The 16297-nt window shown below is 45.9% G+C and overlaps 1 long non-coding RNA gene across 3 annotated transcripts; it reads left to right on the forward strand.

Annotated features, from left to right (window-relative positions):
- The first annotated feature begins 4889 nt into the window (after window positions 1-4889).
- On the forward strand, window positions 4890-15218 carry LOC101135441 (uncharacterized). Of its 3 annotated transcripts, XR_010133156.1 has the most exons (5): window positions 4890-5103; window positions 5332-5508; window positions 7855-7916; window positions 13653-14810; window positions 15076-15218. It is a non-coding gene; the product is annotated as an uncharacterized lncRNA (long non-coding RNA). The 3 variants fall into 3 exon arrangements; XR_010133155.1 differs by having other exon boundaries at window positions 4909-5103; window positions 13653-15218; XR_010133154.1 differs by lacking the exons at window positions 13653-14810; window positions 15076-15218 and having other exon boundaries at window positions 4918-5103; window positions 7855-8014.
- Window positions 15219-16297: the final 1079 nt, after the last annotated feature.

The raw sequence follows: 16297 nt of genomic DNA on the forward strand, positions 1-16297 counted from the left end.
GTTAGGTGCAAGGAATGTGTTCTAATGTTGGATAGCACAGTAGGGTGACTATAGTTTGCAATAATGTATTGTGTGTTTCAAAATAGCTACAAGAGAGAACTTGAAATATCCTCAACACATAGAAATGATAAATACTCAAGGCCATACCCCAAATATCCTGACTTGATGATGACATGGTGGATGCACAGAACCAAACAGCACATGTAACTCAGAAATGTCCAATATAGGCCGGGTGTGGTGGCTCACACTTGTAATCCCAGCACTTTAGGAGGCCGAGGCGGGCGGATCATGAGGTCAGGAGATCGAGACCATCCTGGCTAACATGGTGAAACCCCGTCTCTACTAAAAATACAAAAAAATTATCTGAGCATGGTGGCGGGCACCTGTAGTTCCAGCTACTTGGGAGGCTGAGGCAGGAGAATGGCATGAACCCGGCAGCCAGAGCTTGCAGTGAGCCGAGATTGTGCCACTGCACTCCAGCCTAGATGACAAAGCAATACTCCACCTCAAAAAAAAAAAAAAAGAAAAGATATTTCCAATATCATGTATCAGTATATTCTTTTCTATTAATAAGAAAGGCAAGAAAAAGAAGTTAAGCATGAACTAGCCATTTGACCTAGCAATTCCAGCCCGAAGAATTTGTCTAGAAGAAATGAAAGCATGTGTTCCAAAAAGACATGTACATAAATGTTCTCAGCAGCCTCATTCACTATAGGCAGCAACTGGAAACAACCCAAGTGTCCGTCAGCTAGAGAATGGATAGACCCATGTGGTCTGTGCATACAGTGGAGTACTGCTCAGTTACACAAAGAAAAGAAACTATGGATACAGGTCACAGGAGGGATGAACTTCAAAACATTACAGTAAGTGAAAGAAGTAAAACTCCACGAGGGAAGTTGGTGGGTATGGACGTGTGTTTTGAACTGGCAGAATTTTACTGTGTTCTTTGGGGTATTAGGTATTGAGTCCCTGTTGACCAGGTACTGTGCTAGGTGCAGCCGTTAAGAGAAATGAGAAGCAGACACCAGCTCCATTGTGATGAGACTCACTCGATCAGCCATTTCTGATGAACACTCAGGTACCTTGACACTCCCTGCTCACATTTGCAGGCTTTACTTAATGCCACTGAAATCTCCCTGTTCCCCAAGTCTCCTTTTTTCTTTTTTTTTTTCTAGACAGAGTCTTGCTCTGTCATCCAGGCTGGAGTGCAGTGGCACCATCTCAGCTCACTGCAACATCCATCCCCTGGGTTCAAGCAATTCTCCTGCCTCAGCCTCCCGAATAGCTGGGATTACAAGTGCCCACCACCATGCCCGCTAATTTTTGTATTTTTAGTAGGGACGGGGTTTTGTCATGTTGGCCAGGCTGGTCTTGAACTCCTCCTGACCTCAGGTGATCCGCCTGCCTAGGCCTCCCAAAGTTTTGGGATTACAGGCATGAGCCACCGCGCCTGGCCCCCACATCTCTTTTCTTTCCAACTCCCCTTATTAGGCACAGCTTTTTAAAGCAATCCCTGCCATACCCATGGCTTCAATTGTTTTCTATATGCTCTGATGAGAATAAAATTTAAATGTTGTTTTTACATAACAGCTTTATTTTACATGACACCTCATTCACCATGATCATAAATTCAGAGTTGCTCTAAGAAAGTAATAACTAAAAAATTGTCATATTCTTTGTATGTAAATGTTAGGAAATTTCATTAATGGTTTGACTTAATGTGTGTGTTATTTTTTAAAACATGAGTTGTGATGTCACAGAATGGACTTAGCCTACAGAGGTTTCTATCCAACTTTCAAGCAGAGAGCTCCATTTCAGTGCGATACTTAAGAGTCCAAAACTATCTTTTTTTTTTTGAGACGGAGTCTCACTCTGTCACCCAGGCTGGAGTGCAGTGGCACGATCTCGGCTCATTGCAAGCTCCGCCTCCCAGGTTCAAGGGATTCTCCTGCCTCAGCCTCCCGAGTAGCTGGTATTACAGGTACCTGCCATTGTGCCTGGCTAATTTTTGTATTTTTAGTAGAGACCAGGTTTCACCATGTTGGCCAGGCTGGTCTCGAACTCCTGACCTCATGATCCACCCAGCTCAGCCTCCCAAAGTGCTGGGATTACAGGCGTGAGTCACCGTGTCTGGCCCAAAACTATCTTATTCCCCATACCTATTCCTCTTCCTACATTGTCTGTGTAGGAGAAAGTCACTGATATTTACCCAGTCCTTCAAACTAGAGTCTTAGCAGCCTGTTTTTCCTTTTCCTTCCCCTGTTCTTCCACATCTAATCCTCTAGCACTACCTGTTCTCTCTCCCAAATGAACACAAAACTTTTCCGTCCACTTCAGTCATTTCCTCTGCCTTTGGCCTTATCTGTTCTCCCAGATGAACATGTGTCTCTCTCTCTTTTTTTTGAGACAGAATCTCTCTCTGTCACCCAGGCTGGAGTTCAATGGTGTGATCTTGGCTCACTGCAACCTCCACCTCTCAGGTTCAAGCAATTCTCCTGCCTCAGCCCCTCGAGTAGACGGGACTACATACAGGTACCCGCCACCATGCCAGGCTAATTTTTGTATTTTTAGTAGACATGGGGTTTCACCATGTTGGCCAGGCTGGTCTCGAACTCCTGACCTCAAATGTTCCACCCACCTCAGCCTCCCAACATAATGTCTCTTAATTGGTCCCATTGCTTCCATGAGTCCTTCTCTATTGTGCAGAGAGACCTCACTGCAAACACATCTGATAGACACTCCTCACCTCTATGTGGTTCCGTGACTCTCATGTTTCTAGAATAAAATTTAAACTCTACTTAAACTCTACTGCTGGACAGTGAATGAGTCTTTGTATTCCAGTTTCATTCACTGCCCGGCACTGTAGTCTTACACAACTGAACTGTCTAAGCCTTTGTTCACTCATCTGCGTGAACTCACTGAGTGTTGGGGCTATTTCAGGCCCATGCAGTGCCTCATCCTTAGAAGGGATTTAATGTTGAATGAAGGGGAGGAATTTAAAAATCCACATAAAAAACTTTTTTTTTTTTTTTTGAGATGGAGTCTCGCTCTGTTGCCCAGGCTGGAGTGCAGTGGCACGATCTCAGCTCACTGCAACCTCTGCCTCCTGGGTTCAAGTGATTCTCCTGCCTCAGCCTTCTGAGTAGCTGGGATTACAGGCATGTGCCACCACGCCCAGCTATTTTTTGTATTTTTAGTAGAGATGGGGTTTTGCCATGTTGCCCTGGCTGGTCTCAAACTCCTGACCTCACGTGATCCACCCACCTGGGCCTCCCAAAGTGCTAGGATTATAGCTGTGAGCCAACGCGCCCAGCCATCTTTCTTAAAATAAACTAATCTACAATGTCACTTCCCCTCCATGCTTGACTTCTACTTTACTTTCTGATAATCACAGTCATCTTGTGGGGATCAAGACTCCTCAGGATTAAAATCTGGCCCCACCTTGAGCAGTCGTGGGACTTTGGGGAAGTTACTTGACTTTTCCGTCTAGATTTATTCTGTAAAATCTATAAAATGCGACTGTTTCTGAAGGTTAAATTAGTAGGCCACAGTTGGAACAGTGTCAGACACATAATGCTTGCCAGATGTTGACTATTCATCTTTATCAAATGAGGACAATGGTTCCCCACTGTGTGGTTCTTAATTTTGTATAAGAAAATAATGTTTTATGCATTATTAGTAAAAGAAATATCTGAGGCCAGCCGTGGTGGCTCACGCCTGTAATCCCAGCACTTTGGGAGGCTGAGTCGGGTGGATCACCTCAGGTCAGGAGTTCAAGACCAGCCTGACCAACATGGTGAAACCCTCGTCTCTACTAAAAATACAAAAATTAGCCAGATGCGGTGGTGCGTGCCTGTAGTCCCAGCTACTCGGGAGGCTGAGGCTGGAGAATCACTTGAACCTGGGAGGTGGAGGCTGCAGTGAGCCGAGGTCGTGCCACTGCACTCCAGCCTCGTCAACAGAGTGACACTCCCATCTCAAAAAATAAATAAAAAGTAAATAAAAGAAATATCTGAATACCCCTGCCATGGAAAGAAGAAACAGAGCGAGAAAAGGGAGTTGGTAGGTCCTAGCATTACAGAGCTGGGAAGGACGTGTTCAGTCCCTATTTTATAGACGAGGAGGGAAGTGTGATGTGTCCCAGGGTTTCACTGAGGATACACAGCCATAACTCTCTATTGAGAGTGGGACCAGGGCCCTGGGGGTAGCTATGGTCAAGTTGCAGACAAGAACTAACACTTGTAAGACAGGAGAGAAGCATTTAGTTACAAAAGCAGTCAAAAACTTGTGTATAACTACATTTGGTGAGCAAATGAAAGCTGTCAGACTCAGAAAAACAGAAATGCTGGTGGAACTGACTTTAGTAACCGGGGTTTTCTTTCTTTTATTTTTTTATTTTTTATTTTTTTTGAGACAGAGTTTCAACCCTGTCACCCAGGCTGGAGTGCAATGGCGCGATCTTGGCTCACTGTGCAACCTCCACCTCCTGGATTCAAGCGATTCTCCTGCCTCAGCCTCCAGAGTAGCTAGGATGACAGGTGGCCGCCACCACGCCGAGCTAATGTTTTGTATTTTTGGTAGAGATGGGGTTTCACCATGTTAGCCAGGCTGGTCTCGAACTCCTGATCTCGGGTGATCCTCCCCCATCAGCCTCCCAAAGTGCTAGGATTACAGGCGTGAGCCAGCGTGCCCGGCCATGCCATGGTTTTCTAATTGAGTTTCTTGCCAACGGTGACTTCCAATAACAATCCCCCCCTGCACTTTGGACTGGAAAGCTCAGGCAACACAGGCTGAATAAAAGCCTGAGCAGTGCAGTCCCCACGGAGGGGCAGGGGGGCCACAAGGTGGGTGGCAGCTGGGATGGGCATTGTGAGGCATTGGGGGTGCTGTGGGGCTGGACATGGTGAGTCACTAGCCTGACCTGGCTGTTTCCTGGTAACCAGGTGACATAGGAAGCTTTGTGGGTTATAGGCATTAGCCAGGCCAGCAGCCTTCAGTCGGTAGCTGGCAGTGGAGGGAGGAGGAGGAGCTCCGACTGTGCTCTTTGACGGCAGTTTTTGTGCCTCTTGGCGCTTGTCGTGTGTTTCTCTTTGAAGTAAAACAGTAGGTGCCTGACCTCATAGACCATCCAGTTTGGGAGGTGGTGGCAGACTACGGGCTGAGGCCCCAGATTTGCCTGGGGTCAGGCTGCTTCTACAAGTGCAGGGCCACCCTCAGTAGTGTGGCTGCCAGGGCAGCACAGTTACAATTTCATCGAAGGCTCAGGCAGGAGTGGAGAGGAGTGTAGGTGCCCCACGGGGAATATACTGACCTGTTGTGTGTGCCCCAAAGTCAGCTCCAACTGTGGCTGGCCCAGGGGGAAGGTGGCATCCAGTTATGAATCTGATATTTATGAGGCCGTGGCTGCTGCAACATCAGAATCCACTACTGTAGAGCCTGGCAAGCTGGATGTGGGAGCCACGGAGGGCCAAGACCTGCAGCACATCAGCAACCAAAAGATGCCCACAGGTAAAAAAGCCACGGGTGCCGTTTACCCTCTGGCACACCTCTGGCCACCCCCACCCCCTTGCCATACCCTCATCCCCAGAGACATCCTCAGCTTCCAGCTCCCTCCTGTCCATAGCCAGCTTTCCCAGGTCTGGGCATGGGGGACAAAGGCTGGCTCTGCCTCTTGCCTTAGACATTGAGGCTTTTTTGATCTAGTCTCTCCCTTTTCTCAATGAAAATTCAAATACCCCAATTTTGGAGTCCCCATCCCATTCTCTAGCCTCACCTATCTGGCTGGTTTGGTACCTAAATGAAGGAACCAGCTAAGGGTCAGATTGTTTCTTTTCTCCCACCCCTTAAAGTAGCTAATAATTGGGATAATTCAGGCCCAAATATTTGGATTTTTTGTTTTTGTTTTTGAGATGGAGTCTCACTCTGTTGCCCAGGCTGGAGGGCAGAGGCATTATCTCAGCTCACTGCCACTTCTGCCTCCCGGGTTCAAGCGATTCTTCTGCCTCAGCCTCCTGAGTAGCTGGGACTACAGGCGCGTGCCACCACACCTGGCTAATTTTTTGTGTTTTTAGTACAGGTGGGTTTCACCGTGTTAGCCAGGATGGTCTCTATCTCCTGACCTCATGATCCACCTGCCTCGGCCTTCCAAAGTGTTGGGATTACAGGCGTGAGCCACTGCGCCCGGCTGGAGATTTCTTAAATTCAAAATTCAAAATTATTATTTTTTGAGACAAGGCCTCACTTTGTCACCCAGGAATGCATTGGTGTAATCACAGCTCACTGCAACCTTGACTTCCTCAGGTTCAGGTGTTCCCCCCCACCTCAGGCTCCTAAGTAACTGGCACTAAGGCATCATGCCAAGCTAATTTTTCTGTTTTTTTTTTTTTTTTGTATAGATGGGGTTTCATCATGTTGCCCAGGCTTGGTTCACTTTTAATAGTAAAGGACACCTCAAATGTTTAGATATTTGCTTTCACTTTGGGCAGTTATGAATATAGCTATTAAAATGCTGTGTCTTGTTTGGAAACATAATTTTTAAAATATAACTAAGGAAATACTTAGGATTATGATTACTTGCTTGTATGGTAAGACCAGGTTTTTCTTTGTAAGAATTTTGGGGCTGGGCACGGTGGCTCACGCCTGTAATCCCAGCACTTTGGGAAGCTGAGGCAGGCAGATCACGAGGTCAGGAGATCAAGACCATCCTGGCCAACATGGCGAGACCCCGTCTCCACTAAAAATACAAAAATTAGCTGGGCGTGGTGGCCTGTGCCTGTAATCCCAGCTACTTGAGAGGCTGAGGCAGGAGAATCACTTGAACCAGGGAGTCAGAGGTTGCAGTGAGCCGAGTTCACGCCACTGCACTCCAGCTTGGTGACAGAGCAAAACCGTGTCACAAAAAACAACAACGACAAAAAAGAATTTTGGTAGAATTTTTTTTTTTAAACCAGTGAAACCATATGAATGTAGTGTTTTTGGTTTTTCCTTCTTTTGAAAGATTAATTATTGCTTCAATTTCTAAAATAAATATAGGCCTATTCAGATGATCTGTTTTTCCCCAGAAGACTTTTGGTCTTTTAAAATCGATAAAAAGAAATGAGCTCATTTCATCTAATGTATCAAATTGTGGGCATAGATGTGTTCAGAATATTCCTTTATTATTTTGTGATTTAACTGCTCTTCAATTGATGCTATTAGTACATTGTAACATCTCTCTTTCCTTTGTGGTTAGCCAAGGTAGAGGTTTATCGATGTTACTGATCTCAAAGAACTGGCTTTTTGTTTTATTAATTTTCTCGGATGATTTCCTGTTTTCTATTCCATTGATTTCTGCAATAATTGTTTTTTAAGCTTAGAGTATGAATTTAGATTTTTCTCATTATTGACACCACGTCATGAATGTAGCTCACTGAATTCAATCTCACTGAAATGTACACTAAATAATTAAAATAATTAATATGTATGTTTCACCATAATTTAAAAAGTAACACAGGATAAATGATAAATGTAGTAGCAGGATATGTAAATCCACAGAATTAAATGGTCTTGTAACATTTTGAAAAATGAGGGGATTGGCCTGGACCTTCAAATGGGCAGGAGGTGTGAGGAGATGATCTCACAGAACCATACGGTGCCTTTCTGTATTAATCAGTTCTTAACGCTAATACTTCACATTTCTCCTCCTCTCCTTTGCTTTCCTTCCACACCAAAGAGAATGGTCCAGCAGCAGCTCAGTCCATGCTTGTCAACCACCCACCTCCATAGACTCCAGCACTGGTCCCCACATCCCCCAAGGCTCCTAGTGGGATTCCTGAGAAGCACCAATGCACTGACTATTACTCTATGTTCTCCTAGCTTCTGTTCTGGACCTGGAAGATATAGCGCTTGATATTGTGGAGGAGGTGTTATCTGAAATGGTAAGATGCATTCCTTCATCTGGAAGAGAATTTTTTTTTTCTGGGGCTTCTTCCCTTATTAATGAAATGAAGATATAAAAGTCTGACCATGTACATAACAGATGACTAAGACAATTTTCTTGGTGGGGTGAATATCAAGTGAATATCATTTTTGATTGCCATTGTCAATCAAGCTTCAGTTGATCAAGCTTCAGTTGGTCATGGACTCCAGTGACCAGCCATGAGTTTATGAACAACTGAGGCCTAATTGATGATGACAGTAAAAAATGACAGCATTACCTACAAACTGTCTGGCAGTGAGCATATTTTTTAGTAGCAACTTTTTCTTCTTGAAAAATAATTTTGTATTTGCCAGCCAACATGGACTTGCAAATATTCCATGAAAACCCATTGCCCAAAATTCCTACCGTATGCATTTTTTTATTATTTTTAAAACTTTATTGAGAAATAGTTAACATGCAAAACAATTCACCCATTTAAAGTGGGTGATTCAGTGTTTTTACTGTATTTACAGGGTTGTGCAACCATTGTACAATCTCATTTTAGAACGTTTTCATTCCTCCACAAAGAAACCCTGTATCCATTAGTGGTTACTCCTCTCTTTTTCCAATCCCTACACCTCTGGTGATAGGAAGCCACTCATCTACTTTCTATTGCTGTAGATTTGCCTACTCTGGCCGTTTCTCTTTTTTTTAACTTTTTTTTTTTAAAGTTCTGAGATACATGTGCAGGATGTACAGGTTTGTTACATAGGTAAAAGTGTGCCATGGTGGTTTGCTGCACCTGTCAACCCATCACCTAGGTATGAAGCCCTGCGTGCATTAGCTGTGTATCCAGATGCTCGCCCTTCCCCTGCCCCAACAGGCCTAAGTGTGCGTTGTTCTCTTCTCTAACACCGTATATATTCTAAGACCACTCCCTTGCTGATGACAAATCTAAGTGATGGGTTGTGGGGGGCTCTCTTCCCTGCTTTTGTCTGGAGAGCCTGCCTGGCCTCAGGTTCCTGATAGGAGTGAGGACCTGGAGTGCAGTGTGAGAAACAGATGGCTCAGTGAAGAACTGTCATCATCCACTGGAGTCCCTGGAAACAGCCGTATCATTTAGATGGTGTGGGTTTGTGTGCATGAGGGTTGGGAGTTAGCTAGGGATGAAGTAATGTGTAGTGATTGTGAATGTGTTTGTAAATGTGTTTTTCCCCTAAAATGTGGACCCGCATGCCCAACACAGTGCAAGTGTCAGTTTTCTTGAATTCCTGGCCTATGGTGGTTCTCTCACCTCAGCCTCCCGAGTCATGTCATTCTTCTAATAAAAAGGAAGAAAAACTTCAACACCACCATACGCTTTACATAAATGACCTCTTTCCTCCCTCACCACAGCTGTACCTGAAGGTCAGTTTAATATCCCTACTCCTTATATGGAGAGAGTGCAGAAAGGAATGAACCCAGATTTTGACCTCCTGAATGGAAGAGGCAAAAGTGAACCCAGAAATGGGTCCCGATGTTGATGGTCTGTATTACTCAACTGTGTCATCACTCAGGCTTGGTGATATGACCCCACACCAGGGAGTTCCAGCACCTATGTGTGCCCCTGGTAGTGGTAGTGGATGGCTTATAAGCGTGCCAAACATTGCCCACCATCAAATGGGGCCCCAGTGGTCACATAACCCTGGGTAGCAAAAGGTACACGGAACAACAGACGTTGGCATGGGCATTACTGTGAAATATACATAGAAAGCCCACAGGCTTCTGGTCAGCTCACAGATTCTGAGAAGTGTAAGGGTTCACATGGAACAGTGCAGGTCAACATCTGTCAGTGCTGGGGTCATTCCTTAGCACTTGGTCAAAGCAGGGAAGGATCAGGAAGATATTGCATTGTATTTAGTAACATGAGTACCTCAAGCCTTAGAAATGCTCCAATCCATGGCTGGGCACAGTGGCTCACACCTGTAATACCAGCACTTTGGGAGGCTGAGACAGCGGATCACCTGAGTCAGGAGTTTGAGACCAGCCTGGCCAACATGGTGAAAGCCTGTCTCTACTAAAAATACAAAAAGTAGCCGGGCATGGTGGCACACACCTGTAATCCCAGCTACTTGGGAGGCTGAGGCTGGAGAATCGCTTGAACCTGGGAGGTGGAGGTTGCAGTGAGCCAAGATCGAACCCCTGCACTGCAGTCTGAGTGACAGAGTGAAACTCTGTCTCAAAAAAAAAAAAAAAAAAAAAAAAAAAAAAAGCTCCAGTCCATAGCAGACAGACAAGGGCCAGTGCCACATCAGAACTCAGAGGACATTGTTGTTAGCCTGGTGCCCATCAATCTCATTGGAGACCTCCTGCATCGCTAGGTTAGTGAGGCTCAGCACTCACCATGTACTGATCCCCATGATGGACTGTCCCACTGTCGGGGGCTGGTGTGAGCATGCGCAGCCACTGACTCAATGGACGCACACAGTGTAAAGAAACGGAAGACATGGGCTGGGCGCGGTGGCTCAAGCCTCTAATCCCAGCACTTTGGGAGGCCGAGGTGGGTGGATTGCCTGAGGTTAGGAGTTCAAGACCAGCCTGGCCGAGCTGGTGAAACCCCGTCTCAACTGCAAATACAAAAATTAGCTGGGCGTGGTGGCGGGTGCCTGTAATGCCAGGTACTCAGGAGGCTGAGGCAGGAGAATCACTTGAACCCAGGAGGCAGAGGTTGCAGTGAGCCGAGATTGAGCCACTACACTCCAGCCTGGGTGACTGGACGAGACTCCGTCTTAAAAAAAAAAAGAAAAAAGGAAGGGAAGAGCAGAGGAGAAATATCACAGGGTTAGTACTCGTATATCTGAGACCCCTTCTGAGTAGGAGTGAACAGGACCTGGCCTTCCTGTCTGCCGAAAGCATGGCGTGGACATCATCCTAAATGCCTCAAGAATGGAGTTTCATTGCTTTCTCTTGTCTTCTCCATCTCTATGTGATGATGGCAGTGACACCAGCAGAAATTGGTTGGGGGGCAGAACAGGAATCAGGTCCCCACTTCTCGACACGGAGCAGACAGGACATAAGTCAGGAGGGATGGACTTCAGGGTCAGGACAGACACAGACAGGTCCCAGGTGTGATCTTCCTGGGGCTGGGACAGATGAGTTTTTCTTTTTCACCTCTTCTGGAAGTCACTTGAGGAATGGTCCTTGAGGAGACACTGTTGGCCAAGGGTTGTCTGGCCCAGAAATGTGTTTTTTTTGTTGTTGTTTTGTTTGTTTTGAGACAGAGTCTCACTCTGTTGCCCAGGCTGGAGTGCAGTGGTGGGATCTCAACTCTCTGCAACCTCCACCTCCCAGGTTCAAGTGATTCTCCTGCCTCAGCCTGCTGAGTAGCTGGAATTACAGACATGCACCACCATGCCCAGCTAATTTTTGTATTTATAGTAGAGATGGGGTTTCTCCATGTTGGCCAGGCTGGTCTTGAACTCCTTCAGACGATCCACCTGCCTCAGCCTCCCAAAGTGCTGGGATTACAGGCGTGAGCCACTGTGCCTGGCTGACATGTGTTTCAACTGGACAGACTCCCCTAGCACTGGGCCTGTAGGTGCAGCACTCCTGAGTAGCAGGGGAGGTGGGGAGAGACACGAGTTCCAGTGCACCATGAGCTCGGCAAAGGGATGGGGACTGATTCCGGAGTCCAGCTCATCCTTGCAACTCTTCTGTGGAATCCAGCACACATCAGTTTCCACTTATTTTATAAAAGGTTTGGAATCTTCAGTGTCAAACTCTATCTGTGTTGTGTCTTCCCACAGGGTGGGTAGAGGAGCCCTGGCTATGGGTGTTTCCTGCCAGGGCAGTGACTGTGTCTTCCTCATTAGTCCTTATCCCAGAGCTCGGTCCTGGGGAGAACATGTTAGGCCCCATGGGCATTGTAATGAACACATCCCTGGGATGAGTTCTAGGTCGCCCCTGGGCTGGGATCTAGCTTAGTTGTGGAAATGTTCCCTTCTCAGCCTGTCCAGCCTGTTGAGCCCTACACCAATCCTGGAGCATGCCCCAGCTTCTGAGTCAGGGTCCCTGGAGATGAAGTTGAGCTCCTGAGGACAGTGAGGTGCCCCTGCCCCTCGGCTCCTGCTGCTCTGATCCTGTCTAGACAGGCTGTGCAGGGCCACGCTCTTCCCCTGTGTGCACGTGCGCCCCCTGCTGGAATCCCTCTGGACCTGGATGTTGTCCTCGTTGTCATATCCCCAGCCCCACACAGTGACTGGCCCTTGTGTAGATGCCCAGGAAGTAACCATAAACATATGGTAGGAGCAGAGCTGCAAACTATTTTGCAAGAAAACACCAGGGGAGGGGAGTCATGTCTTCCTCATGTCTGGATCTCCTGTGCCGTCTATTGTGGTTCTCAGTCATATATGTGCTGCCTCATATTTAAATACATGTAAATATTTACAATTAAAAGTTCAGAGCCGGGCATGGTGGCTCACGCCTATAATTCCAGCACTTTGGGAGGCCGGGGCGGGTGGATCATCTGAGGTCAGGAGATCGAGACCAGTCTGGCCAACATGGTGAAACCCCGTCTCTACAAAAATTAGCTGGGTGTGGTGGCGCACACCTGTAATCCCAGCTACTCGGGACTCTGAGGCAGGAGAATCACCTGAACCCAGGAGGCGGAGGTTGCAGTGAGCCGAGATCATGTCATTGTACTCCAGCCTGGGCAGCAAGAATGAAACTCTGTCTCGAAAAAAAAAAAAAATATTCAGAACCTCATCACAACAGCCACCATGCAGTGGCCCAGCAGCCTTATGTTAATGAAGCAGGGAGATTTCCATCCCCGCAGAATGCTCTTTCACATCTGCTGTGAGCCTGGCTGAGGGACCGATTGTTGAACTCCTCTAACTCAAAGCGCGCACATGAAAGTGGGAATCTCAGGGCTGTGAGATTGGAGGTGAGACCTGTAATGGGCCAGTGGAAGGAAAAGGTTAAAAGGTGGTTCCTTCAGTTCCTCTTTCTCACTCAAAGGCTGGCAAGTGTGAGCAATGCCTTTTTAGAGACCCCTGACTCCACAGAGACCAGGGAGAGTCTGACAACACTGAGGAAAGGGCAGAGTGATCTTGTGCAACCCAATGTGGCCTCACCTGCAGTAGGAGGCTGGGCGAGTTGCTCTCTGGAATAACTTCTTGCAGAGTTTTTGTCTCTTAATGATTGGCCAATGGACACCATCCATGAGGGCAGCTGCAATGAGGCAGATCTGCAGCTAGAGAATGATACTCTAGGAGGATCTCTGGGAGCAGTTGGGTGACACCTGTTGGTTTGGAACCTAGGAAAAGGGCAATGAAGTCAGAACCAAAGGAAATATGTGTAGAAGTCTGACTTGTTCCTTTTGTATTTTAGTAAGATAGAGATGAGACAATACATGTCCATGGACTTTATGTGCTGTGTTTGTAACCATTTTTTTTCTTGCTCTGGTGTTTAATGGTTACCTTTCCACAAGACCAGTTTTTCCTGTGTCACAGCAAACATCAAAGCCCTGATTTTTGATTGATTAGTATCTTCTGGGACTTGGGAATGCAATAGTCTTATTAGGTCTGGGTCTGGGCACTGGCTAAGATGCAAGGTATCTGGTGAGACTCCCTCATGCTCACTACTTGAACACAGTTGTTTCTCCAAGATGTCTCAATATCTTCAGTCCCACGCTCCATGTGCCGCATCCAGCCAGCTCCCCGAGGGACTCACAGTCTCCAACCACCAGGGCACTGACATTAACTGCGTGTCCTTTTAGGTCCCCCTGAGGACCGCCTGAGTTTAAAACTTCTACCACCAGGTGGGGAAGACGATGATGCCAAGGTAAGACCCCCTTTCTTTGCCTTCTAAGGAAATGTTGCTTTCCTGATGTCAGAAGCAAACTCACCCATCCACACCCAAAGAATGGACTCAGAGGCCTGCAGAACAGCAAAAGTGAGACTTTTCATGATGGTCTTGCAAGGTCGAGTGTCTGATGGGCAGACACACCAGAACAATTTCAACAAGCAGTTTATCCCCTAGTGTGCAAGTCCCTCCCCCGGTTCCTCATAGGCTGAGTACTATGGGGTCACAATCTTCCCAGGTTGTCGCATATTGATTGTTGGGTAGGAGCTTTAGGTTTTTTTTATTTTTATGGTTGTCTTACTGCATTTTGTTGCACCCCACAATGCATTGCAATCCTAGTCAGCTCAGGGGCTGTTCAAGTATTTGACTTATGACTTTAGTAGCTGGGCAGGCTGGTAAGAACAAAGTGAGGTATTTTGCAGGCTAGTAAACTTTCAACTTAGACTAAACTTCTTTGTTCAAGTGATGGGAACTAAGTAGTATGGAAGGGGGTCCAACAAGCAGACATTGCCTGTCCAACCAGGAGCCTAGTATTTCTTCTGTACTTTTTTGACCTGAACCAGTTCAAGGCACTTTGTCTTAAAAATGGATCACTGTATACATTATTTCCTTAACCTGATTTCTTTCCTTCTCAATTAATGTTCACTTAAGAATATGATGAGGCATATAAAGTACAACATACACAATTCTCTTTGTGAGGATGGAGTTCAGTGGGAGTGTCTTCCCATCTAATACATGACTAGGGTGTTTTTAAATGACAGCATCCATCATCAACTGTGATGCAGAGGCATTTTCCTCCACACCAGTTTTCCTCTTTGAATTAGGCATTGTGCGTTTACCAATCTAAATCAACTTCAAAGAAATTCTGTGGGAAAAGCTCTTGTCTTTTCCACAGGTGTCCTCCATGCTAGAATGTTTGGTCTTTGAACCTTGACTCAACCACTGTTTCACAACTAGTTTTCTGAAGTCATCAAGAGACTAACTGATCTGTGTAAGGGGTGCAGCAGAATTGATCTGATCCTCATAGAATCTTCTTTTGTCTCATTGCAGATTTTACCATCACCTATCCACGGTACGTACTTTGAACTAACTTTCTGAGAAATAAACTTGCTAGCTTTAATATAAAGAAACCTCAATCTGGGTTCCTGTTAAAAATATTGGGGGTGTGGTGAGAGCAAATGATTCTGCAAGTGTATAGCTATGAGCAGAGGGGCTGTAGAAATGTGTGTGAACCCAGAGGACCAACCAGGAGATTTTGTGTGAGCCAGTGTGTCTTCACCTGGAGTAGAAGTGAGTGCACCTCTCACTGACTTATCCTCATGTTGTTGGTTCTGAAGAGTGGATTCTGGAGAATCTTAGCAGGGAAGAGGATACCTTTCCAGGTAGGCAAGAAGACTTCAGGTGGGATCTAATAAAACAGCATTTCCAGCAACTTTCAGGTTATACCTGCTGCTTGGGAGGCTGAGGAGGGTGCAGAAAGAGAAAAAGTAAATAAAAGCCGTTTGTTCTTTTCAGAGTTTAATGTCGTTGTGGTGAATAGTACTATGTTTATGGGCTTTTGAGTATCCTGAGTTTTCGATCTCCTCTTCTTCATTGTTTAAAGATGATGTTTCTGAGAACACCTGCTCTTTTCTGCCTCTGCCACTGCAAAATGTCTTTGGTTTGGGATGCAGTTCTGTCACAGGCAGTCACTAAATCCTGGAGACAGAATTCTTCTGCGGTGTGCCCAGATGCACAGGAGAAATGGATCTTCACCTTATGAACTGTTAGGTTTCATGGCAGCACATTCATTTGTCTGTGCTTGCTGTTTACCTCTGGTATCAAGACAAATTTCTCTGGGCATGGAGGACGGAATGAAAATTCACTCTGGGCTCACTGCAGCAGCTCGTGTCTTGGAAATGGAGGGAGAAGCACAACCTTGAGCACACTGTCAGCATTCCATTTCTTCATGTGAATGAGAATATGCAGTTTTACCATCATTTGTGGGAGAGGCTTTCCTTTCCCCATTGTGTATTCTTGGCACCTTTGTTGAAGATCAGCTGACTCTGTATGTGTGCATTTAATTCTGGGCTCTCGATTCTATACTTATGGGTTCCCCCATGCTAGAAGCATGCTCTCTGAATTTTTTTTTTTTTTTGTAGGTTTCCATCTCATGAATGTGTGTCCTCCAACAGTATTCTTTTTCAACGTTACCATGGTTATTTGAGCCACATAAAAATTCATTGAAGTCTTAGGATTATCTTTTCCATTTCTGCACAGAGGGCTGTTGCCAGTTTGATAGCAGTTGTTTTGAGTCTGTAGATCATTTGTGTAGTATTGTGTGTTAGTCATGTTTAGTCTTCCTATCCATGAATACGGTATGCCTTTCAACTTATTTGTACTTTCTAGAATCTAGGTTGACAGCTAATAAGCTACATTTATCATGACTGATAAAAATCTGTGATTTTTTTTTTTTTTTTTTTTGCGATGGAGTCTTATTCTGTCACCATACTGGGGTGCAGTGATATGCTCTCCACTCACTGCAACCTCAGCCTCCCAGTTTCAAGTGATTCTCCTGCC

This window comes from Gorilla gorilla, chromosome 23, assembly GCF_029281585.2.
Source record: "Gorilla gorilla gorilla isolate KB3781 chromosome 23, NHGRI_mGorGor1-v2.1_pri, whole genome shotgun sequence".
NCBI classification, from domain to species: domain Eukaryota; kingdom Metazoa; phylum Chordata; class Mammalia; order Primates; family Hominidae; genus Gorilla; species Gorilla gorilla.